General features: G+C 47.6%; 1 protein-coding gene and 1 long non-coding RNA gene across 2 annotated transcripts in view; one reads left to right on the top strand and one right to left on the bottom strand.

Moving 5' to 3' along the window:
• Positions 1–12,990: 12,990 nt before the first annotated feature.
• CGN (cingulin) overlaps positions 12,991–23,688 on the top strand; it is a 70,866-nt gene continuing 60,168 nt past the window's right edge. The window contains exon 1 of the mRNA XM_080985989.1: positions 12,991–13,096. The gene's annotated coding sequence lies outside the window, so the exon portion shown is untranslated. The remainder of the gene's footprint in view (positions 13,097–23,688) is intronic.
• LOC308465849 lies at positions 19,374–21,910 on the bottom strand. Its single transcript, XR_013980584.1, has 2 exons — positions 21,169–21,910; positions 19,374–20,098 (listed from the first exon to the last, which is right to left on the bottom strand). It is a non-coding gene; the product is annotated as an uncharacterized lncRNA (long non-coding RNA).

Below are 23,688 nucleotides of genomic sequence, written 5' to 3'. Positions count from 1 at the left end.
TGTTTATTGAATATATGGGGGGGGGGAATTGTGTACGCTTGAAAACGTTGGCAGCATTAAGATAAATTCAACAGTGTAAATAAGTTTTGACGGATGCGATAAGGGAATACTGAATGGTTTAGTTTATCTAAAATATGCAGGGATTTATGTTATGCAAAATGAACCATGGAAAGAGAAGAAAGGAAGTCATTGATGTTTTAAATGAATTTTCTAAATTGTAAAACAGAAAATTTAATAAAAATATCGCAGATGACTCTGGGGTTGTGGCGCTCATCTCGCTTTATTGGCCGAGGGAGCCGGCGTACAGCTTCCGGGTCATGTGGCCAGCATGACTAAGCCGCTTCTGGCGAACCAGAGCAGCGCACGGAAACGCCGTTTACCTCCCGCCGGAGCAGTACCTCTTTATCTACTTGCACTTTTATGTCCTTTCGAACTGCTAGGTTGGCAGGAGCAGGGACCGAGCAACGGGAGTTCACCCCGTTGCGGGGATTCAAACCGCCAACCTTCTGATCGGCAAGTCCTAGGCTCGGTGGTTAAACACACAGCGCCACCCACGTCCCTAGATATAGATATAGATATAGATATAGATATAGATATAGATATAGAGTCCATTTGGATCAGGCCATTGATCCACCTAGTCTGACTTCCTGTTCACACCATGGTCAAATGCTCCTAATAACCTAGTAATCAAGGTAGACTGCTTTTGAACCTGGAGGTTCCATGGGTACATCAGAAGATCCCTCTCGCTCGATCAGGCCAGAGGCCCAAGTACTGGTAGTTCAGCATCCTCTTCTCCCAGTAGGCACAGAGATGCCTCAGTGGGAAACCCTCAGGATTCAGCCACAACAGCCCCTCTCCCCTTCTGTGTTTTCCTTCAGGCAGGTAAAAAGGTAAAGGACCCCTGGACGGTTAAGTCCAGTCAAAGGCAACTATGGGGTTGCTGCACTCATCTCACTTTCAGGCCGAGGGAGCCGGCGTTTGTCCACAGACAGCTTTCCGGGTCATGTGGCCAGCAGGACTACTAAACCGCTACTGGCACATGGAGGAATGTGATGAGTGCCAGAGTGCACGGAAATGCCATTTACCTTCCCGCCGGAGTGGTACCTATTTATCTACTTGCACTGGTGTGCTTTCAGACTGCTAGGTAGGCAGGAGCTGGGACCGAGCAACGGGAGCTCACTGCATTGCGGGGATTCGAACCACCGACCTGATCGGCAAACCCAAGAGGCTCAGTGGTTTAGACCACAGCGCCACCCGCATCCTGTTTTCCTTCAACTGATATTCAGACGCATTCCTGCCTTTGATTGCAGAGACAGAACATTGCCATCACGGCTAGTCATCACTGATAACTTGATCCTCCAGGAATTCGTCTAATCCTCTTTCAAACCACCCAAGTTGGTAGCCATCACTGCCTCCTGAACTGAGGAGGAAGCCATACTAATATTTTGCTTGCCCTTTAAAATAATATTTTCCAACCCTACAATATCCTTTAAATGGAGAGGTGCCCAGAACTATAGGAACAGAAGATTGATTTAGGGGATGGCGGCTATATTGGGTAAAGTCATTTGCCGAGGGATTAGAGGCAATGCCAGGATTATTGGGAAGAGCAGACATTTCTCATAAATTGCGACGTAATTGTAAACTGGAAATTAAAATGTGTCTTGCAGTGGAGTTAAGTGCAAGCTTAACTCTGTCAAAACCAATACAGCCAACTTCAGTCAAATAGAAAGCATATTTGTAAGTCAGGAGCATCAATAAGAAAAATATTTTTATTTCTTTTTTCAGAAATCTAAAGTGGGACAAAACATGTGTTCCTTCTTGCTGCTGCCTACACTTTGCCTCTGCCGGGCTCCCCTCTCTCCCCACACACTGAAAATGAAGTCTCTTCAAATCTCTCCTAGATATGGGAGACTTCCTTTCCTTTTTTAGCCTTTAAAGATAAGAGGTGAATTGTCTTGATGCTTCTATCTGCTTATCCCTCTTTTGGAATGTGAGTGGAATGAAACCATCTTGATTTTTTTTTAAGCATTCCAAATATGCAAAATATACAGTACTTTCCTGTAATAAAGAAACGAGGAATAACTTTCTCCTAGTAAAGATGATTGTATACAACTAAGTTATGCTTATTGGAATGAAAAGACCCACGGTAGTAACACCCTTTGTTTTTAATGGGGTCTGCTACTCTGGAGAGGACTAACACTGGGTGCAATCTGGAATATTTAAATTGGTTTTTTTGTGTTGCAGAATAAGTGCTTTTCTCTATCTCATAATATTAGAACTGCAAGGTGTTCCAAATGAGATTCTGGACAGACTAGAAGATGTCTTGTTTAGAAATTTTTACTCTTTCTAAATTGTTGTGTCTAATGTAGATTACCTCTATCTTTATACTTTTTGCACCATTTTTCTCTTTCTTTAAACCTGCAAAGATTCGAGGTCTTAGAACAAAGGAAGTAAGTCAATATGTGTATATGTACGTAATGATTAGAATGATGATAGGGTTTTATTTGTAGATGTGTGTTTTTGTTTCTGTTTTTAGTTTGTTTGTTTTTCTTCTTGTCTTTTTTTCTTATTTGTACTGCTTTATTTTGCATTCAATTTTTGTAATTTTTGCTGTAATTTCGCATTGAAAATAAAAGTTTAAAAAAGAAGAAAAAGATGTCTTGTTTCACAGTCAAAGTCTGGAATTTGCTTACAGATGCATTTTAAATGGCTTTAAAACGGGGATTAGATAAGTAAACTCGCAGAGGGTAAGGCTATCAATAGCTGCAAATCAATGGTTGCTTTATTATTAACTCCAGTGTCAGGAGGATGTACCTGAATACCAGTTGGCTGGGGACTGTGAGTGACAGAGTGTTGTTGCGCTCATGTTCTCTTTTCAAGTTTCCCCTTGGGGCATCTGGGTGGGAGAACAGGATCCTATACTAGATCCCTTTGGCCTGACCCAGCTGCAGCGTTCTGTGATGTCCTTGTGGAACCCCAGGTCCAGAGGCAGTCCACCTGGGATGGGGTACATGTGCCCCCGAAGGACCAGGTGCGCAGCCTGGGAGTCATTCTGGACTCACAGCTGTCCATGGAGGCGCAGGTCAATTCTGTGTCCAGGGCGGCTGTTTACCAGCTCCATCTGGTACGCAGGATGAGACCCTCCCTGCCCACAGACTGTCTTGCCAGAATGGCGCATGCTCTGGTTATCTCCCGCTTGGACTACTGCAATGCGCTCTACGTGGGGCTACTTTGAAGGTGACCCAGAAACTACAACTAATCCAGAACGCGGCAGCTAGACTGGTGACTGGGAGCAGCCGCCAAGACCACATAACACTGGTCTTGAAAGACCTACATTGGCTCCCAGTACGTTTCTGAGCACAATTCAAAGTGTTGGTGCTGACCTTTAAAGCCCTAAACGGCCTCAGTCCAGTATACCTGAAGGAGCGTCTCCCCCTCCATCGTTCTGCCTGGACACTGAGGTCCTGCGCTGAGGGCCTTCTGGCGGTTCCCTCGCTGCGAGAAGCCAGGTTACAGGGAACCAGGCAGAGGGCCTTCTCGGTGGTGGCGCCCGCCCTGTGGAACTCCCTCCCACCAGATGTCAAAGAAAAAAACTACCAGATTTTTAGAAGACATCTGAAGGCAGCCCTGTTCAGGGAAGCTTTTAATGTGTGACATTTTAATGTATTTTTAATCTTTGTTGGAAGCCGCCCAGAGTGGCTGGGGAAACCCAGACAGATGGGACGGGTACAAATAATAAATTATTATTATTATTATTATTATTATTATTATTATTATTATTCCAAGCATCTCAGGGGTATTTGGTCACTGTGATGAACTAGATGAGCCTGCTCCTGTTTCTAGTCCTTTCTGCAACATTTAATACGTGGCCTAGTTTTAAGGAGCGTTCACACCTGATAAATAACCATAGCTGAAGAATACACCTGTAAACTGAACGAGGAGGAAGCCACACTAGCAAGATTGCATCTCACCCCGCCTATTTCCCACCTGCTTTTCATTTCACATTTTACAACGCCCATAAAGGTGGCCAGGTCACATTCCTTACCTGCAGTTGTGACTTTGCCCTTCCTGGCCAAGCCGGTGGGTAGGGCCTTGTGGAAGCAGCTGGAGGAACCTGAATCTAACATTTCGTTTCACTTTCCCCTATTGACAGGATATAATTAACTTCCCCTTCTACCTTGCACCCCCTGGTCTTTATTATTATTATTTTTAAAAAAGGCCAACAGCGGTATTGCAGATATCATGCTTACGGAGACCAATTCATCTTTCTTTCTGGCTATTAATCAGACAAAAGACTTACATATTTTCTTTAATAGGCACCAGCGAGCCGAATCTGCTTGCTCGCTAGGTTTTTGGATGGCTCTTAGCCAACCACCTCGGCTAAGGCCTGGAAACAGCTTGTCACTTGGAAGGCATCCAGAGAGGTACAGATTTCTGCAGCTGGCTCCAACAGCAGGCTGTTTTTCCTGGAGGGGGGAACTGGCAAAAGTGCGTCAGGAGAAGAGCTTTGCTGGATCTGACCAGAGGCCCAAGTGGTCCAGCAAGCCTATTTTCGCTGGGGCCAATCAGATTTCCACAGGCAAGAGCCCTCCATCATCAGAACAGAAAACAGCATGCTGGATCAGGCCCATCTAAGTCCCCCATCCTTTTCTAGCAGTGGCCAGCCTGCAAGCAGGACGAATAGTACTTTTTGCACACCTGTGATGCCCCTGGGTCTGTTTTCTCCTTGCTGTTGAATTTAGAGGCACTCGTAAGTAAGAAGGCAGTGTGATAAGAATTTAAAGTCTTAGATATATAATAAATGTTCATAAATGTACCAAACAAGCACGTACATACATCAGCACAAGGAAGACCGACCTGAAACCATTTTTGATTCCCAAACTGACCAAATGTTTTTTTTCCTGCGACGTCAAAGGTAAATGGAAAAGCCTCCTCATTGTCTTTTCCTTCACAAATCCTGTCTTAAGGGTATGTCTGTGTTTGAATAAGGTGTGAGCCTGTGACCTGGCCCAGGAACTAAGCATTTATCATTAAAAGACTGGCCAGGCTCCCCAGGGTATCCAATCAAGTGAGCATTAACAGGTAACCTGTCAGACGAGATCAACAACTGCACTCAGATTTCTGCTGTAGACCGCCTTTTCTGTGATGTAGGTATGTGGGGGTGGTGGTATTGGGTTGCACCCTTTCTGTGATGTATGTATGATGTATAGAGGGGTGGTCTTGAGCTCCAGGGCAGGGAATTTAAAATGTCTATATATAAGGGCAGGCACACCTTGGTTCTGGGTCCTCCTCCTTTCCTGCGTGTGAGGGGAGCACCCTGTTGCAACAGATCAATAAAGATCAAGCTTACTAGCTGCTTTGCTTCTCAATATTCTCTGGTTTGCCTCTGTTATTTTCTCCTACCAATAGGGAACCTACGTAAGGACTCTGTACGGGCCCTTGGATACCCCATAAAGGAAAAAGGGCAGATTATTTTGTTTACAGGGACGCGGGTGGCGCTGTGGGTAAAACCTCAGTGCCTAGGACTTGCCGATCGTATGGTCGGCGGTTCGAATCCCCGCGGCGGGGTGAGCTCCCGTCTTTCGGTCCCAGCTCCTGCCCACCTAGCAGTTCGAAAGCACTCTTAAGTGCAAGTAGATAAATAGGTACCACTTTATAGCGGGAAGGTAAACGGCGTTTCCGTGTGCTGCGCTGGTGCTGGCTCGCCAGATGCCGCTTAGTCACGCTGGCCACGTGACCCGGAAGTGTCTTCGGACGGCGCCGGCTCACGGCCTCTAGAGCGAGATGAGCACGCAACCCTAGAGTCGGACACGACTGGCCCGTATGGGCAGGGGTACCTTTACCTTTACCTTTATTTTGTTTACAACAGCAGAGGACTCTCCACTGTTGGAAGCAGGTGCCTCTGAACATGACACGCTGGAAACCGCAGAAGGGGAGAGTTGCTGATGCGCTCAGCTTTTGCGAGTGGGCTTCCCACATGGGCACTCAGAGGCATGCGGTGAACTTTTTCAAAGGGAGACAGTTAGGACCAGAGGCCCCAGCTTGCAAACGTGATGTCACACATTTGAGCATTGCTCCTCCCTCCCTAGAAGGGATGCGGGTGGCGCTGTGGGTTAAACCACTGAGCCTAGGACTTGCCGATCAGAAGGTCGGCAGTTCGAATCCCATGACGGGGTGAGCTCCCGTTGCTCGGTCCCTGCTCCTGCCAACCTAGCAGTTCGGAAGCACGTCAAAGTGCAAGTAGATAAATAGGTACCGCTCCAGCGGGAAGGTAAACAGCGTTTCTGTGTGCTGCTCTGGTTCGCCAGAAGCGGCTTAGTCCTGCTGGCCACATGACCCGGAAGCTGTACGCCGGCTCCCTCGGCCAGTAAAGCGAGATGAGCGCCGCAACCCCAGAGTCATCCGCGACTGGACCTAACGGTCAGGGGTCCCTTTACCTTTTACCTCCCTCCCTAAGCTGGGTAGAAGCTTCCTGGGCTTTGGGAAGGAGGCACCAGGGAAACATTTAGGAGACTATTCTAGTTCCCCAGTGCACTGACCGCACGCCAATGGGGACATCAATTTGGCCACTGTTAGAACAGGATGGTGGACAGCTTATATAGTAGTAATAATAATAATAATAATAATAATAATAATAATAATTTATTATTTATACCCCGCCCATCTGATTGGGTTTCCACTCTGGGTGGTTTCCAACAAAATATTAAAATACAGTAATGCATCAAACATTAAAAGCTTCCCTAAACAGGGCTGCCTTCAGATGTCTTCTAAAAGATTGGTACTTGTTCTTCTCTTTGACATCGGGTTGGAGGGCGTTCCACAGGGCAGGTGCCACCACCGAGAAGGCCCTCTGCCTGGTTCCCTGTAACTTGGCTTCTCGCAGGGAGGGAAGGCCCTCGGCACTGGACCTCAGTGTCCGGGCAGAAAGATGGGGGTGAAGACGCTCCTTTGTGCCTGATCCCGCAGAGCTCTTCAAATGCCCCTCTGCTCAGGAAAAAAGATTGCAGCAGACCCTTCAAAATGCCGTCACTGCACAGAGAAGTGGGAAAAGCATAATGCTGCGTTGTTCTTCTTTTGCCGTTTGCGCACAGCTGATGCCTGCCCCCCCCCTTCGGGGTCTCTCCCGTTGAACTTTCCCTGCTTCCAATTAGAGGATTGGCCTTCGCCATCCCAAGAAAAAGCTGGCAGTGTCGCACGGAGGCGTTCTCGTGAGTGATGGCGCCAAACATTTGTGGTTGGTCCGTTTCCGTCCCCCCTGCACTCCCCCCCCCAGCCGTCTTACACAGGCAGAAAAGAAAGTGACAGTGCGGTGATATGATTAAGGTTAACGAGCTGCTGATTACCCAGCGCAGACCATAATTTGGGTGACAAGGTTTCTGGAATGATGCGCTGCAGCAAATCGCTTGTGGGGCTGCGGAAGAATGGGAGCTGGCTGGCTTCCACCCTTTACCCTCCAGGATCGTGGTTCCAAACTGGTGTGGTTTGGTACAGGATTCCCACAGCCTGAAGGGGGAAAAGTTCGATGATGTATGATTGCTGCAGCGAGAGGTTGTCAATACAGGATTGTTTTGACCTTAAAAGTGCAGGTCCTATATTTTCTGTTCCTTGTTTATTTGTTTGTTTTGCAGCACAAGAAAAACTTTAACAACAACTTTTTTAAAAAGCCAGTTGAACAGAGTGGCGTATCCGAAGAAGAGATTAACATTCCACACTCCGGCGATTCACATACAGTTTGTAAATTAAATTAATTGCACTTGCAACGGTGCTGTGGTCTAAACCACTGAGCCTCTTGGGCTTGCCGATTGGAAGGTCGGCGGTCCAGCTTCTGCCAACCTTGCAGTTTGAAAGCACACCAGTGTGAGTAGATAAATAGATACCAATGCGGCGGGAAGGTAAATGGCATTTCTGTGCACTCTGGCACTCGTCACAGTGTCCTGTTGCACCAGAAGTGATTTAGTCATGTTGGCCCCATGACCCAGAAAAGCTTTCTGTGGACAAACGCCGGCTCCCCCGGCCTGAAGCAAGATCAGCACCGCACCCATTAGTCGAATTTGACTGGACTTAACTGTCCTTTACCTTTACCTTTTACCTGCTTCCACGATGGTTTTGTTCTGTCTTCACTTTCAGAGGGAGTATTCCTTTGAATACCAGTTGCTGGGAACTGCAAGTGGTGAGAACATTATTGCTCTCAGGTCCGGTTTGCAGGTTTCAATCTACTTGGCTACTCCAAGAGAAGGATAACAGAATCGTAGAATTGTCCTAAGGGTCATCCAGTCCAACCCTCTGCAGTGCAGGAATCACAGCTAAATAATCTCTGACAGATGGCCATCTAACCTCTGCTTTAAAAACTCTAGATGGACCTTTGTCTTGATCCGGCAGGACTTTTCTCATGTTCTTGGCGTGTAAATGTATTGTATGTAATAGGATTTTCAACTGCAACAATTATCAGGTGTCTTGAAAGAGCCAGCAGTTCACTGAACTGTTGTTGTTGTTGTTTAGTTGTTTAGTCGTGTCCGACTCTTTGTGACCCCCTGGACCAGAGCACGCCAGGCCCTCCTGTCTTCCACTGCCTCCCGCAGTTTGGTCAAACTCATGCTGGTAGTTTCGAGAGCACTATCCAACCATCTCCTCCTCCGTCGTCCCCTTCTCCTTGTGCCCCCCATCTTTCCCAACATCAGGGTCTTTTCCAGGGAGTCTTCTCTTCTCAGGAGGTGGCCAAAGTCTTGGAGCCTCAGCTTCAGGATCTGTCCTTCCAGTGAGCACTCAGGGCTGATTTCCTTCAGAATGGAGAGGTTTGATCTTCTTGCAGTCCATGGGACTCTCCATGGGACTCGCTGAACTACTGGATTGTAAAAGCTGCAGAGTCCACTCTCTTGAGGGAGTTTTGGACTTCGGTTTCACTAGGGTGGAAGAATCATGTTGGTATTTCCTTCTGATCTGATCTGATCTACAGAGCTCTTGAGACACCTGATTAGGAAACGGACCTGCTATTTGCTTTGGTTTGTGTACAAGCAAACAGAAGGCCTGAGGACTCCCCCCCCCCCCATCAGACATTGACGTTTAAGCTCCTGGATTTTCTTCTGATTCTTGCCAGTCGGCTCCACAGAGGGAGCAGTCCACACCGCCCAAGGTTTAAGTGTTCCCAGCAGACTGCTTAAGATGGTGTTGCCGCTGCTAAGATTTCTTAGTATACCCTTTTTTTGGCGCTGCCTTACTTTTAAAACCATGCATGACCAATGACTGCAGAGCATATGAATGCAACCGGTGCAGCCACTGTTGGGATGATGGAAGAACCACATTCCCTACTTCCATCTGTTGTGGGAGCCGGGTTCAAACTTCCCGACTGCTGCTCCGGAGAGAGAGAAGAGGCTCCCCTACCGCAGCTGCAGACAATAAACACTTGTTCTTAATTTGTTCTCTCCGGCGACGGGTCTGGCAAATTAGTTAGGGCCAAAGGAGAGGGATGCGTCGTTCTGCAGCTAGCTGTCCGGCTCCTGGGGAGTTGTGTGTATGCAAGGCCCAGGGCAGAAAAGCAGAGCAGGCTTCTCCACCACCGTGAAAACACAGGCTGGTCCAGAGCGAGTCATACCTGTTCTTTGCCCACCTCTGCCCTGTCGATCCGGCTGTTCTTTTCCGCCATTCTCCGCTGCTGCCTGGTGCGGAGGAAGGGGCCCTTCGGGGGAAAGGCTTGGCAGTGGCGGCAGGTGATAAAATGGTCAGCGCAAGGGAAGGAGACAGGCCCGACAGGAGCCCAAGGTGAGAGGTGGCGTGCCGTCTTTGCATTGCCGCCTGGAAGGGGAATCGGTGAGGTGAGCTCTGCATCCCGGTGTCAGGAGCGGTAATGCTCAAACCAGACTGCAAAGCTTCTCCGCGGCTGTGCCAGCATCACCAACGGTGTAGAAACTGAAGGGAATGTGACGGGTCCAAATCGAGTGATCCAAATGTTCCCTGCTGTTGAGCATTATGTTCTTATTTCCCTCCCCTGTGTTGACAGGCAAGTGACCATGGTGACCGGTTTTTGTTCTGTTGGCCGCAAAGGGTTGCATGGTGATTCTTGCCAAACCTACCTGCAGCAGACTAGTTTCTGGACTGAACTGGAAGCACAACTTCACTTTTACACACACCTTCCACATATTTTATTTTAGAGCTAGTAAGAGTAGGAACTTCCCACGGTTAACGAGAGCATCTCCTGTATTTGTGGGCATGGTGATGATGATGATAACAACAACAATAACAATAACAATAACATTTATGCATACTCCGCCCATCTGGCTGGATTTTCCCAGCCACTCTGGACGGCTTCCAACAAAAGATTAAAAATACATTAAAACATCGGATAATAATAATAATAATAATAATAATAATAATAATTTATTATTTGTATCCCACCCATCTGGCTAGGTTTCCCCAGCCACTCTGGGCGGCTTCCAACAAAGATTAAAAATACATTAAAATGTCGCACATTAAAAACTTCCCTAAACAGGGCTGCCTTCCGATGTCTTCTAAACATCAGATAGTTGTTTATTTCCTTGACATCTGACGGGAGGGCGTTCCGCAGGGCAGGCGCCACCACCGAGAAGGCCCCCCGCCTGGTTCCCTGTAATTTCACTTCTCACAGAGAGGGAACCGCCAGAAGGCCCTGGGAGCTGGACCTCCTTATTTGAAGGAAGCAGAGCAGGAGCTCAGAACAGGGACTCTCACAGAGATGCAACAGGAGTTTTCTCCTCTGACGGTGGCTAAAGGTGCCTTGCGCCACAATGGGGAATAATGGACTGCTCTAATTGCACCTGGCACATAACAGTGCAAAATTAGGTGTCGCTGGTTTGGTAGGCGGGGAGGCTGGAGCAGAGAGTGAGAGGCAGTGGTTCCCTTCATTCGTAGTGCTGCTGTTACTCCAGGTAGCACACAGTAGAGGGCTTTATAGGAATAGGAGACACAAAGGAAGTGGAAGTTAAATCTCTTGACTAGACCAGTTTAGGTCTGTGTCGTACTTTGGGAGCATGAAAGCTTTGGAGCTACACAGAACCCTTTTGCAAGGCAGAGCGGAGCAGCCTGCAGCAATCTGAGATGGACATTGCTGCTTTGAATTTGTCTAGAAAAACAAGAATAAAAGATTAGCAGCAAATAATGAAATGATGATAGACTGCTGAGCCTGTGGCATAGCAAACAGAGTCTTGAACCTGGGTTGCAAAGACCTGCGTTCAAATCCTTACTCCCGTTATTAAACGAATGAGAAAAGCCCTGGGCAAATTGCTGTCTCTTAGCTTAGCCACCCTTGCAGGGCTGTTTTGAAGCCAAACTAGACTGGCACCATAGGTTTGCTGCCCTGAGCTGTTTATCATGAACTGTGAGCAGTGAATAATAAAGATTGCACTTTTATATACTGTATATATCTTTAAAAAAACCCTGAAATTAATGACCGGTTGAGCCAGAAAGTGTCAGGAAGAATCTTAAATCTGGTTGCAGTTTAGAGAGGAGAATTGCCCGGGCGGCCGTAGCTGGAGACGTCTCTTTAAACTTCGGCTTTCCCCATCAAGGATCTAATCTGATCTCCCCGGCGCCCTCAGATGTGGCTCACGGCAATGTTTTCTGAACTTCTGGGCTCACTACCCAAAATGAAATCGACATGCTATCCGAAAGGGGTCAGCCACGGCCATGTCTGAAGCGCTGTTTGTTTGTTTGCAAGAGGGTTGCGGAGTTCATACATCGATCTTGAGCGGAAAAGGCTTCGTCTTCGATGGCCTCATCCCTCTTGGGGAAGAGTATCCTTCGCCAGTGCGAGCTGTCCTGAGATACTCTTTGCCCGGACATAAGAAGTTCGGCTTGAGAACTTTTCCTGCAGTTGCCCATGCAGCCATTTTTAAACAGGGGGTCAGGAACTGGCGTCCCCCAAGTCAAACCCGGCTTAATTAAGACAAAATGTCATTCTGGCCTCGTGGAGAGCCGTCAAGAGTCAAGGAAAGGGGGATATGAGGGAACTGAGCGGGGTTCTTCTTCACCCACCAACCCTTCGGTTTTTGACAGGCTGGTCATTCAACAAGAGTTGCTGCTGACACATGTCAATCTCCCAGCTGTGGGGATTTGGCAAGGCTTCAGTTTTGACCCAGGCAGCGGCCCAGCCAGTTTGTGAGGCCAAGATCCAGCCTTGGAATATGCAAAACAAAAATAAGAGTTCCATGGAGCATGTCCAGAGTGCTTTCTCCTCCCTCACCCACTGTAGCTTTGACAGTGTGTTGTTGCAAAATGACCAAAGGGTCGTGTGTCACCCTGAAGACCTTTATTAAGCCTCACAATTTCGACTTTTTAAAAATAAAAAATGGCCTGTGTTTTTAAAATGGATTATATATATACAAAGTCGGTCACAACTGGACCTAATGGTCAGGGGTCCCTTTACCATATATATATATGCATACACGTGTGTGTGTGTGTGTATATATATATATATATATATATATATACATATACATATATACTATACACATACATATACATGTATATATATTAAACTGTATACATATGTATACATATACATACATATGTGTGTGTGTGTGTGTGTATAATATGAATGGGCCAGACAACACAGCTATCTTTATTTCCAGTTTTTAAAAAGATGCTTTCTAGACTTAGCCAAAACAAAGGCTCTTTGAAAACAACACCTTTTAAAAAATAAAACGCCCTTTCTTCGGAAAGGCCAAGGCCTGGCCTGGTTGCTAAGGCCGAGGCAGCCTCACTGCCCGGTTGCTAAGGGCTCCTTCCAGCCCCGCCCCCTCGCCCGAAACTCGGCCGCCATTTTTGATTCTCCCCGCTCCGTTCCCGCCTGATGACGTGCGGACGCTTATGCCACGCCCACCGAGCTCGTGGAAGGGGAGAAAGAAGAGCGGGGGGGCGAAGGGGAGAAGGAGGGGGCGTGGTCGCCCGGGGAGGGCGGGGCGAGCGAAGGGGCCGGGCCTCCCGGAGCGCCGGAGCCAATGGGAAGCGGCGTGGGCGTGGCCCCGGCGCCTGGCTCAGGTAACAGGTTGCGCCCGCGCGGGCGGAGGCGCAGAAGGTGTGAGAGGCGAGCGGGGCAGGTGGGGGCGGCCGAGGAGGAAGCCAGAGGGTGAGTAGGGGGCGGAAACCCCCCTTTTTGCGCGTGAATAACGCTCTCTCCTTCCCTTCCCACCCTCCTTTTGAAAGCAGCGGTCCCAGCCGCGCGCCCCACCCCATTTCCTTATATGGGTATCGCCCCCCATCCCAATTTCTGCCCTGCCCCAGTTCACTGTCCCCAAGCGAGGACGGCCGCCCCCCTTGCGATTAAGGCTCTTTCCCCCCCCCCCGCCCAGCCGCTGCTTTTATTTGTGGGAGGGGGTGGTTAGGGTGCTGGACCCCCGCTTTCTCATTTTTGCCCTCCACCTTAGCTACTATATCTCCTTTCAATCCCAGGGGAGTTTGTGGATTATTAATTATTATTATTAATTATTGTTATAAGCCCGCCTGCTTCCAGCTGCTATTGGTGTCCCCCCTCCCTGCCGCCTTTTAAAGAATTACTGTGTTTCCTTGGAAAGAAATCCACGCACTCACTCACTCTCTTTCTCTCTCTTTTGGCCCATCTGCACTCTCAGTTTTGGGTTTGTACTCCTCTTCAACTTTTTCAGAGACAGGACCCCCATTTAAAACCCAAACATGCATTGGATTGACCCGGCAATCGCTAGTGGCTCCAGACTTGCTGGTTGAAGACCAGTGCTCTGGAGACCATGCCTGCCCACCCTCTCCAGTCCTCAGGGGACACTGTCCGTCCGCCCTTCCCCAACTTAAGTACCTACCTAACACTGATTTTTATCACTGGGATTTCTGGGTTGCATCCAGCTAAGTTCCAGTTTGACCCATTAGAATTCATGGACTTGCATTAGTCACAGGTGTGGACTTTGGTAATCTGGTGCCCGAAGCAAGGACAAATTTGATGCCCGCCTCTAAATATTTATTATTTTCACAATAATTCCTTTTTTATGTATTATTGTTTTGCGCCCCCTCAGCTCAGCACCCTGTGCAGGGGAAGCATCCGGGTTGCCCCAAATCTGGCACTGTTAGTTAATTTCTAGAGTGGAACTAACATTAAATACAATCCTCTTGGTGCTGTTTCTGGTTTTATACTCCCACCATCTAGGGGTGTGGTACACCATTTGTGATAAATACTTCCTGTGTGTGTGTGTACACACACACACACACACACACACACACACACAGAGTGAGTTTATGGTTACTGTTCCTGCCCCAGTGAATGCCGTCACAGCCTGACACTTTCTCTCTCACACACATACACACAAAACACAATTATAATCCTGATTTTCTGCCCTGTGCACACTGAATTCCCCCTACAGCTACACCCCACACCTGGAATTTTGCTCCCCCTCGTCTCATATCCCCCCTTCCCTTCCAAGATTGCTGTCCCAGGGTGGGGCTGGGCTGCCTCTATCTTCCATTCTGGCTATATTTTCCCATAGTGGAACACCTTTAAAAAACGCCAACTGAGATAACTCTGGGGAGGAATTCTTTGCTGGCATGCTGCTTTCTGAACGGTGTGGACTCTTTGTGGGGCTGACTGGCAAGAGCCGGCAGAAATTCCAGGAGCCTAAATGTTGATTCCTGGTTCTGGTGTCTGGGAACTTTGAAATCTTTGCTCGGTTTCCTTCCACGTAAAGTGGGAATAGGGATTGGAAGTGTTCCTTTACATTCTTTGGGATTTGCACCATGTTATTCCATCACATCTTGCGTCAACATAGCTCTGTTTGCCTGATGGGTTAGTGCAGGATAGCAGGAAAGAAGGTGGTGTTTTCTGCTGTCGTAACTATAAAGGGACCCAGAAGGGCTAGAGAAGGTTTTAAGTTAGATGCACCTTCAGAATACCATGGGAGGAACCCACTAGTGGGTTTTCTCTGGTGAAAATCAGGATTGCACTGGGAGCCACAAACCTCATGCGTGAAAGCCGCTCTGAGGCTGCCCTCTTGACCAAGGTTGGTGTACACAAGATGTCAGCCAAAAGCCATATCTTAGCCCGTCATTCCTTTTGAAATACTGTATTCTGCTGCAGCTTTGATCCAAATTGAGGAAAAAGAATAACCTAGCTGTTTTTTAAAGCTGGTAGTGTATATTCAGCCAAAAAGGGACTTTGATCCTGGAAGGGGGTCTGTTTGTGTTAGCTAAGGCTTCAAACTTTGAGCAGTTTTGGGAATGGTTTATTTTGATGCGATGTGTATGGCATTGGTGACCGAAGGCTCCAAAAACCACCAACTCAGGATAAAATCCTCCTTTTATTAGCTCTCTGGTCATTGCACTGTTTTACTGCAAGGGATGCTTTGATTGTGAAGGCAGGCCTGTCTCTCTCTTTTTCTTGCTCCAAGCTTGCTCTTCAATAAATAACCTCCTGTTAATGTTTCCATGCATGTAAACTAAAGGGTTGCCTTTTTAGAGTCACATTGGTGTTGGTAATTGCTATAAGGTAGGAGGCGCAAAATGAGTACTGTAAAACTAGATCAGGTTTCCTCAACCTTGGCCTACAACTCCCATGATCCCTAGCTAGCAGGACCAGTGGTCAGGGATGATAGGAATTGTAGTCTCAAAACATCTGGAGGGCTGAGGTTGAGGATGCTAGAAGAGAGATGTGTGCAAGCCTATGAGCATCACAGAACTCTTCGGGTGGAAGGGAAGAGTAACTGACTGATGCATTTATGCGCATAAACCCCGTGGCTCAGGGGCCTGAAACAAAATGAATTAAGCCTTGCTGGGGTCTAATCCAGCACCCCACTTTCCACAGTGACTAGAAAGAGGGCCACAACTCCCCCCCCCCCCAGATTGCCTGACTGCAGCATCTAGTTTTCAGAGGTAGTGTGTCTTGGAAGATGGCAATGCCATTCCCCAGCGTTATATGGCTACTGAGAACAGGAGAGTCTTGCTAGATTAGATCTGGATGTCCAAGTTATGGCAATCAGAGGTATACTGTGTCCAGACATGGAGGCTCTATTTAGACTTATCTTCCATTAATTTGCCTCTCTCTTGGGAGGTTTCCTGCCTGGCTCCGTAATAACCCTGATTGCAAGCTCCAAATCCCTCTTCTGTTATTATGATTATTATTATTCATTTGTTGCAGCATTTATACCCTGCTTTTTCTCCAGGGATCTAAAGCTGATGAACATAGTTCTGCCCTCCATCTCCATTTTATCCTTACCCTGTGAGGTAGGTTAGACTGAAATGCACAGACTTGGCCCAAGGCCCCCCAGCGAGCTTTATAGCTGAATAAGGGAATTTGAACCCTGGCTTCCCAGGTCCTAGTCAAACACTCCTAACTGCTGCACCTGGGGGATCAGGGTTCAAATCACCCATGCACAGTCTCTTAGCTTAATCCGTTGGGTCTGCAGAAACCTACCTAGAAGGGTTGCTGAGAGGATAAAACAGGGAGATCCTTGAAGGAAAGGCTCAAGATACATAAAATGAATAAAACAACTTTCTTCCTATCCAAGAAGCAGCAAAGGGTTCTTTTTAAAAAAACAACAACCCCACAGTTAAAGGCAAAGCTGGTGTTGTTCCTTTGCCCTGGGGAGGAAGGGATTAAAAGAGGCCTTTGACTACGTGACCTTTTGGAATGCGAAGGAATCCTATTATAAATCGCTTTGAGGTGGGGGTGGAGGAAGGAAGTGACCCCAGCTATATCAGCAGTGCAAAGATTTGCTCTCTCTCTCTCAAAGGATAGGGAACCTGATGCCCTCAAGGTGTTGCTGAACTATCGTTCCTGGCCATTTGGCTGTGCTGGAGATTTGGAATCCCAACAACATTATATATTGTTATTACATTCATATGTACACCACATTTTCCCAAGGAACTCAAGGTGCTCCTCCTCCCCATTTCATCCTCAGCGACAACCCTGTGAGGTGGGTTAGGCTAAGAGATTCGTGACTGGCCCAAGGGCACCCAGTGGCTGCGTGGGGATTCGAACCTTGGTCTCCAGGTCATAGTCCAACACTCTAGCCATTTGTACCACTGGCTCTGGTACAAATGGCAGGCCTCAGGTTGCCTGATATATAGAGCAAAACTTTGCATTGCTGATAGATGGGAGTCATTTTCTCTCTCTATTCCCCCCCCCCCCGCTTTTTCTAACTGGAAACAACCCCCCTCACCATGAAGCCCCTCTGTTGCTAAATCCTGTTGTGGTCATCTCCCCCCCCCCCCCACCTTGTCCCACTCCCAAATTTGCAAAAAATTAACTGGCTTTTGATTTGGAACAGTTTAGGAAAGTTACAGTGAAATAAGATTTCAGCCTTAAACTGCTATCCTAGGCACACATACAGTCAACATTATTGGGGCTTACTTCTGAGTAAGGATGCGTAGGGTCAAGCTCTCTCTCTCACGCACGCACACACACATGCGCGCGCGCGCACACACAGAAAGTGAACTACACAGTTGCATTGAAGTTGACAATTGCTTTCCCGTAACACTGCCCCTTCTTACAATTAAAATTTAGAACGACCTTCTTGGTGCGATACATCTTTGCATTGGAAAACACAGCTGCTTTTGTGAAATCTATCCAGTGGAACCTTGGTTTCTGAATTTACCGTATTTTTCGCTCTATAAGACGTACCAGACCACAAGACGCACCTAGTTTTTGGAGGAGGAAAACAAGAAAAAAAATATTCTGAATCTCAGAAGCCAGAACAGCAAGAGGGATCGTTGCGCAGTGAAAGCAGCAATCCCTCTTGCTGTTCTGGCTTCTGGGATAGCTGCGCAGCCTGCATTCACTCCATAAGACGCACACACATTTCCCCTTACTTTTTAGGAGGGAAAAAGTGAGTCTTATAGAGCAAAAAATACGGTAATCTGTTCAGGGAGTCTGTTCGATTCCTGAAACAGTTTGGGAACCAAAGCGCAGCTTCTGATATAAGTCTGGTGCTTTTTTCTGGGAGTGCTCAAGAGTACACAGTACTGGCAATTTTTCTTTCTAGGCAAAAAGCACTGCATAAGACCTCCTGAATTCAGTAAGGCTTCCTTCCAGTAGGGTTAGGATTGCAGCCTTCGTTCCAAAGTGACTGCAAAATTCGTCTTTTCTCCGATTTTTGTATGTGCTTGTAGGGATTTCGACCACCATCCTCTCTCTCCAGGTATTCAGTTTGAGGTTTCCTCTTACACCTTCAGGGTATATGTCCTCCTCTCTCCCTTCCATCGCCTGATTGAAACTAGAGTAAAGGCTGAAATTCTAGTTTTCCCTTTGAATGGAGAACAATATCCCAGTGTCTGGGGCTGCTGCCTTTAAGTTGCTGGGAGCTGCGGTTTCTCGCATCCATCTGGGAGACCTCGTTGCTTAATTGGCTATTTCTGCAAAGAATTTGCCCATTGTCAAATCCTGTTTGGATAAAGTAAGCGGGGGCGGGGGGTGGACTTAGATCTAGCTAAACCGCTGACCTTTTTTCTTTTCTTTTTTTGAATAAAATAAATAAATCCACAAGGGCCAGCCCCCTGGAGATTTCGGCTTCAGCAGGAGCCGCTGTCAAAGGTCAGCGGCCGAGAGGGCAAACGAAGGGCGATCAATATCAATTCTTGCCCTGCTGAGAGGAAGGGTTTCTAAAAATATATAAAAACGAACCAACGTGGCTAGCGAGTTCAAGTTTCTAGGCTTTGTGGCGTTAAAGAAACAGCCCCCTCCGGATCCAGAATCCTAAAATCCTGATGGAATCTTTATTATATTAATGTCCTGACACATCACTGGTTTGCTAGATGAGATGGGATGGGGCTGTTCTGTGGGGAACGCAAGTCCAAAGTGTCTATACCACCACCTTAGGCATCTTGTATGAGTCATACGATCGGCACACACTCCTTTTAACAAGAGTGGCTGGGGAAACCTAGCCAGATGAGCGAGCTATAAATAATAAATTATTATTATTATAATATTATTACAGTGGACGCTCGGGTTGTGAACGTGATCTGTGCGAGATGCACATTCGCAACCTGCAACGTTCGCAACCTGCAACGGTGTGTCTGCGCACATGCGAGTTGCGAGTCGATGCTTCTGTGCATGTGCAAAGTGCAATTTAGTGCTTCTGCACATGTGCGACCGCCGAAACCCGGAAGTAACCCGTTCCAGTACTTCCAGGTTTCGGCGGTCCGTAACCCGAGGTATGACTGTATTATTAAATGAAAGCTTGATATGAATGTTGTGCCTCATGCCTATGGTGTACGTATAATAATAATAAAAATAATTTATTATTTATACCCCGCCCATCTGGCTGGGTTTCCCCAGCCACTCTGGGCAGCTTCCAACAGAATATTAAAATACAATAATCTATTAAACATTAAAAGCTTCCCTAAAGAGGGCTGCCTTCAGATGTCTTCTAAAAGTCTGGTAGTTATTCTTCTCTTTGACATCTGGTGGGAGGGTGTTCCACAGGGCGGGCGCCACCACCGAGAAGGCCCTCTGCCTGGTTCCCTGTAACTTCGCTTCTTGCAATGAGGGAACCGCCAGAAGGCCTTCGGAGCTGGACCCCAGTGTCCGGGCACACATAGATTGGCAGATAGTCCAATCCCTGGCATACCCACAAAGGACTGGAAAAGATTCCATGCCTGAGACCCTGGAGAGCTGCTGCCAGTCCGTGTAGGCAATACTGACCTAGATGGACCTGTTTTCTGACTCCGTAAAAGGCAGCTGCTACCTGCATCCCTGTATGTAGCATCTATGATTTTTTCCTGTACACATCGTAGAGAATATGTCTGATCATTATGTGAGATTACATCCCTCCTGGGGCGTCTCCAAAACCGCTTGCTAAAGACAAGAGGTCCTGTGTGCATCTATCTTGGTGACTTTATTTTGTTAATCTCTTCGGTGTCAGGCTTGAGCGCTGGCGTGAGCTGAACCCTGCACCTCCCTTCTGTAATGCGATGCCTTTAAAATTTTAATGTTCCAACTCTCAAGTGGCAGTTTCCACGGCAGGCGATGATAACCTGAGCCCTTTGCGAGTTGTCGAAAATCTGAATAATTCCACTGTTCGCCTGCAACCTTGAGTGACGGGTCTGGTACTTCTGGTTAAGGGCGGTGTCCGAATGTCATACTTTCAGGGTGTCGCCAGCTTAAAAGTGTAGCCACCTGTCGAGAAACGGAGAGGTGATCGAATTGAGGTCAGCTGCTGGTCTTGCGCTGACCTTGTCACAGACGCGTCATTTGAGAAACCTTGTTCCTGTCGCAAAAGTCCACCTCCACAAACACCCCTGGTTTAAAATATACCCATTTCACAGATCGGAAGGCAGTGGCACCAAGGGACTGGCATATCCTTGTCTCTGATAATAAAAATGCTGTCCTTATTTCACCTCTGGGGAAGGTATTGGGGATTACTGCCCTAAAAATAAAATGTAAAGTTCGCTCACGGTTGCTAGATTTTCCTGCTACTTTCCTTGATGTAAAACCTCTTGCGCGGGGTTTGGCTGCGTCAAGTGTGTGTACACCTGAGAAAAAAATATTCAGAACACACCTCCCTTTCCAGATAGCACATTTCGTCAGTTCTGCCATAATCACAGCCAGATTTGTAATGTTCTTCACCCCCTGACAATGCAATCCTATCCATTATCTACTCGGAAGCAAGCCCCACTGAGTTCAGTGGGACTTGCTCCCAGGTGAGCCTAGGATCGCAACCTCAGGATTGGCTGCCAAGTTCTCCAGATCCTGGTGGGAAAAAAATCCCCTTTTATACTGGCTTCACAGTCCAATGTTTTGGCAAAGAAACTGACTTTTATTTTCTTCCCAAACTAATTTCACCCCCTTTCCCTTATCCCACTCCAACCTGTTAGGCTGGTTTTTTGCTCCTGTCCCCCACCAGGTTCAGGTTTCTGTTGGAAGAAAGTATTTAAAAAGTCCTCTGTATGTGGTTAAAAAAACACAACTTGGCTGCTGTTCGTGTCTCCAGGTTGGAACAGTGTGTGACCACAAAATGGTGGGTGTTTTTTTAAAAAAGAATTGTTGGTGGTTACATTATATTATACTTTATTTTAATATTTGCATATCCTCACCTGTTGCAAGGAGCCCTGAGTCTTTTTTTTATGGAAAGAGGCTTTAAATAAATTTAATAATACTGAAACTTAACTACAGAATTTCCCACTCTTCCATTTTCGCCCAGAAACCTCCCCCAGCCGCAAATTTGAAATTAAATAGCTTCAGCCTACCCCGCAAGGTTGTTGTGATGAGAAAGCTACTCCCTCCACCAACCTGAATGGCTTTCGAAGGGGTGTAGGCGCTGGTTTTTGGCCATGTTGACAGCTGGTCCCAGACCAGGAAGCTGGGGTTTAGAACGCCCTTTTCCCCGGGGGTCAAAGCTCACCTCCTTTCCCCCATTGAAAGCCTCACCTTTGCAAGACGCTCTTAATTGTCGGCTGGGATATTTTGGAGCTGGCGGGGAAGGAGTGATTTTTTTAATGCTTTGATGGCACACACTCTGATGAACGCTTCAGGGGCATCCGAAAAAGCAGGAAGCAATTTCTATGCATTGTTTGTTTCTCTTTGGGGAGCGTGGCTTATGATTAACGACGCTCGGGGTTTTGTTCTTTTTTTGCTTTCCTTGCCTGCGGAAGGATAAAACCTGAAATGCACGCCCAGTACATCCTCCTAAACCAAGGCGGGGAACTGTTTTCAAGCTGAAGGGCTGCATTTTGGGTCGCCATGTAGGTGGGGCTCTTAACTCCTGGTTTGGGATTCCCCCCCAAAAATATCTGAGTTCAGTGAGCCGCTGGGGATCCAGGTCAGATCTGCACCAGACATCGGAAGCACACCCAACACACATTTAAAGCCCGTGACTCCCTTCCCTGAAGAATCGTGTGAAGAGGCAAAACCGAAATTAAATGACTTTAGCCAACATTGCAAGGTTGCTGTGGTGTTGTTGTAGAAGGAAACTAGGAAATGTAGTGCTGCGAGGGGGGAATTACAGATCCCAGGACACACTGGGGGAACCCGTGTGCTTTAATTACGATAATCTTTATTGTCATTGTCCCACACAGAACAACGAAATCTACATCAGACATTCAGAAACCAACAAGCCTGCTATCCCAGCTATCCCAGCCTGGTTAGCCCCCTAAAAACTCTGATACCCCATAATTAAATACAATACACTCCCATAGAGACAACCTTGTTGTTGTTTAGTCGTTTAGTTGTGCCCGACTCTTCGTGACCCCCTGGACCAGAGCATGCCAGGCACTCCTGTCTTCCACTGCCTCCCGCAGTTTGGTCAGACTCATGTTTGTAGCTTTGAGAACACTGTTCCCCCACCATCTCGTCCTCTGTCGTCCCCTTCTCCTTGTGCCCTCCATCTTTCCCAACATCAGGGTCTTTTCCAGGGAGTCTTCTCTTCTCATGAGGTGGCCAAAGTCTTGGAGCCTCAGCTTCAGGATCTGTCCTTCCCGTGAGCACTCAGGGCTGGTTTCCTTCAGAATGGAGAGGTTGGATCTTCTTGCAGTCCATGGGACTCTCAAGAGTCTCCCCCAGCACCAGAATTCAAAAGCATCCATTCTTCGGCGATCAGCCTTCTTTATGGTCCAGCTTTCACTTCCACACATCACTACTGGGAATACCAGAGCTTGAAATATACGGACCTTTGTTGGCAAGGTGATGTCTCTGCTTTTTCAGATGCTGTCTACGTTTGTCATTGCTTTTCTCCCAAGAAGCAGGCGTCTTTTAATTTCGTGGCTGCTGTCACCATCTGCAGTGATCTGCAGAGACTACCTTACACTGCATTTAAAACCAAAATCGCATTTGGATAAAAACTGTTTCTCAGGCGGCTAGTCCTGGTCTTTATAACCCTGTACCTTCTTCCAGAAGGCAGAAGCTGAAAGAGATCATTTCCGGGGTGCGCACTATCCTGCGCTATCTCTGCAGCTTTCTTATGGCACCTGGAAGCAGAGATTTGATCCAAGGTGGGAGGAGTGCACCCAGTTATTCTCTCCTCAGTCTTTACAACCCTGGACAACATTGTTTTTCCCCTGACAATGGTATGATGTGAACTTGTCCCCATCCCCATCTTGGGTAAGCACTAGGCCAGGGGTCAGCAACCTTTTTCAGTCGTGGGCTGATCATGTGGCGGGCCGGACTATATTTTGAAGAAGGAAAAAATGAACGAATTCCTATGCCCCACAAATAACCCAGAGATGCATTTTAAATAAAAGCACACATTCCACTCATGTAAAAACAAGCTGATTCCTGGACCGTCCGCGGGTCGGATTGAGAAGGCGACTGGGACGCATCTGTTCCCCGGGGCTTAGGTTGCCTACCCCTGCGCTAGGCAGTCCCCTAGTTCAAGGGACAGGTTCCAGCCAGGTAAAATCACCTGAGGAACCTGCGGAGGAGCATGGCCTGAGGAGGGCAGTTGTGTTGTTGCCCGAATCGAGTTAGAGAGGTCTGAGGTGCCTTGCTCCTTCATAAACTCTTCTGCTGGGAAATGGCTACTGCTGCCCCTTGTGGAAGGGAGTTCCGCAGTTTAACCATGAGCTCTGTGCCAAAGTACTTTCCTCTCTCTGCCCTGAATCTTCCCACAGTCTTCAGATCCTGTGCCTGGAAAAAGCGAGAGCGACTGCAGGCCTTTCCCCTCCCTGCGTGGCAAGGACGTTCCTGCCGTCCCAATTGCTGCTATTTACCCGGGACGGCGAGTCCTTGCGCAACAGGTGAAGGGCTGCTCTCATGCCTCTGGAATTCCATTC

This window comes from Podarcis pityusensis, assembly GCF_964106645.2.
Source record: "Podarcis pityusensis genome assembly, chromosome: 16".
Lineage (NCBI taxonomy): Eukaryota > Metazoa > Chordata > Lepidosauria > Squamata > Lacertidae > Podarcis > Podarcis pityusensis.
The sequence above is the reverse complement of the archived record's forward strand: the minus strand, read 5'-3'. Positions and strand labels throughout refer to the sequence as shown.